This window comes from Petromyzon marinus, unplaced genomic scaffold (assembly GCF_048934315.1).
Source record: "Petromyzon marinus isolate PM22_M1 ecotype Great Lakes invasive population unplaced genomic scaffold, UKy_Petmar_22M1.pri1.0 PM_G_Scaffold_6, whole genome shotgun sequence".
In the NCBI taxonomy this organism is placed as follows: domain Eukaryota; kingdom Metazoa; phylum Chordata; class Hyperoartia; order Petromyzontiformes; family Petromyzontidae; genus Petromyzon; species Petromyzon marinus.
In genome coordinates, this window is record NW_027423013.1 from 1207501 (window position 1) to 1210000 (window position 2500).

Here is a 2500-nt window from a genome sequence, read left to right on the forward strand (position 1 = left end):
AGTCTTCGTCTTGGAAAATAACAAAATCTAAAAGAAAAGTCTTCTTTGTGGAAAATAGTAAAATAAAAAACCAAGACTTCACCTTGGAAAATAACAAAATCTAATCTAAAACATCTTAAATAAAGCTGGTTTGTGGTCTTCTCTCGAACTGATGTAGTGCAAAAATAAAGAATTAAAATAACAAAGTCTAATCTATATAAGTGCTCTTGAATAAAGCTTCCTGTAAAAAATAGCAAAAAAATACCAAGTCTTCGTCTTGGAAAATAACAAAATCTAAAAGAAAAGAAAAGAAAAGTCTTCTTTGTGGAAAATAGTAAAATAAAAAAACCAAGACTTCACCTTGGAAAATAACAAAATCTAATCTAAAACATCTTAAATAAAGCTTATTTCTAATCTTCTTTGTAGGCAGAAAATAGTAAGTTACAGGACTCTCGAACTGATGTAGTCCAAAAATAAAGAATTAAAATAACAAAGTCTAATCTATATAAGTGCTCTTGAATAAGCTTCGTGTAAAAAATAGCAATATAATAAAAATACCAAGTCTTCGTCTTGGAAAATAACAAAATCTAAAAGAAAGGTCTTCTTTATGGAAAATAGTAAAATAAGAATACCAAGACTTCACCTTGGAAAATAACAAAACCATCTTGAAAAAAGCTTATTTTTAATCTTCTTTGTAGGCAGAAAATAGTAAGGCGAAAATAAAGTCCCCTCTAAGCTCTAAAGTAACAAATACGACGTGTTAAAAAAAAAAAAACTAACAATAAAAAAAAGAACCAAGACTTCGTCTTGGAAAATAACAATCTAAATTGTGGAAAATAGTAAAATGAAATAAAAACCGACTTCACCTTCGAAAATAACAAAATCAATCTAAAACAAATGACATCTTAAAACAAAACTATTATTTGTTTCGGAGGTTGTCTATGACTGTTCATAGACCGCATAATTTCCACAGAACATTCTTAGAATATCAAGAGAGAAAAGCAGCGTTCTGCGGGAAATCATCTTGGCCAGTGATGTCGTTCTGGGTTTGGTCAGGCCCAGGGAGGTAAGTACCTCGTTATTCTCAAGGGGCCACTTTCCTCTTGCCCCAACCGGGAATCCAAAGAATGTGACCTTGCTAGCCTTCGTCAGCACTTTGACTTGATCACCAAGAGGGGTATAGTACGAAACTTTGTGCGAGGCAGCATCTGACAAGGTATTCTTTGAAAGCTCAAAACGGACGGTGACATCGATCACAACCGCCTCCTCATCTTTTGCAAACACGAGGTCAGGCTTTCTCATCTCTCCCGTCTCGGATATGAACCGTGGCTCTTTGTATACGGACCAGCCCAATCTAGCCGCTTCGTCTGCCAGAATGTTACTGATCTTGTTATGTCGCGCAATTCTTGCTTTCTGTACTGCAGGACATTGACCGAGAATGTGCGAAAGGGACTCGAGTCTGGCAGAGCATTTCCTGCAGGAACGTAAGGCCCCATCTCTGCCTCTGTTCAAGCTTTCTCTTGTTGGGTAAATATTTGCCCTTAGTTGTAGTGCTGCGATAAAGAAGCATTGTTTAAAGCCGCACCATGGCCTCAACCAAGCATTACTGATTCTATCATGCGCAAAGTTTACAATGCCCCTTCCTTGAACCGGCTTTTCGCACCATCTCTGAAATTCATGCTCCCTCCAATCGCAGGGTCTCGGATATACAGGTTCTTTTGACACCGAGTCCCTGAGAACGAATGTTGGGATTGCATCACTGTCACCCCCTGCTCGTACCCACAAATTACGGTATTCTTCCTCCATACCCTGCGAGGACACAATATTACGGGTGATAGCATCGGACGAGTTTGCTATACGTTGCAGCCTTCTAACTTGAACCGAAGGGATTGTTTTTTCCAGTTTCAAGATGGCAAGGCCTCCGTCTCGGGCTCTGGCATATAACAGTCCATCACAAGTTGAAGCGGGAAGGTGGAGCCATCCTTTTACCGCCTTTCTAATCTCTTGGTCCAACCCACGGAGAGTTGATTGCTTGCAGTCCGAGTGGTCTGCAGGATATAACAATCTGGGTAGGGCATAGGCATTGAGTAGTTCAACCTTCTGAGTTGGCTTCAGAGGCGCCTCATCGATTTTCGAGATCCATGTCTTTAGCTGACAATGTAGATCAGGCTGTATAGTGCCAGTCCAAGGGCCAATTTTCAGACCAAGGTATTTCGTTGATTCATCAGGTTGGATCATATGGACATCTTTATTTTTGATAGTCCATGGGTCGCAGTTGTTCACCGTATATGAATCTTTGGTTGGGCTTATCATGAAGCCCTGGCACTTTCTGGCCTGAACCTCCAATCCCGATAGCCCACAAAATGATTCCAAGATCGCTAGATTGGCGGCCATACCAACCCAAGATTCGCTCACCAACACCAAATCATCAGCAAACGCAAGAGCTGTCACGTGGTCGGTATCAATGGAGTACCCAACTCCGTGTGACTCTAGGGTGCATATCAAAGGGTCCATGGCAAGA

The 2500-nt window shown here is 40.5% G+C and overlaps 1 pseudogene; it reads right to left on the reverse strand.

Moving 5' to 3' along the window:
- LOC142919114 (28S ribosomal RNA) overlaps nucleotides 1-2500 on the reverse strand; it is a 10582-nt pseudogene that overhangs the window by 2930 nt on the left and 5152 nt on the right.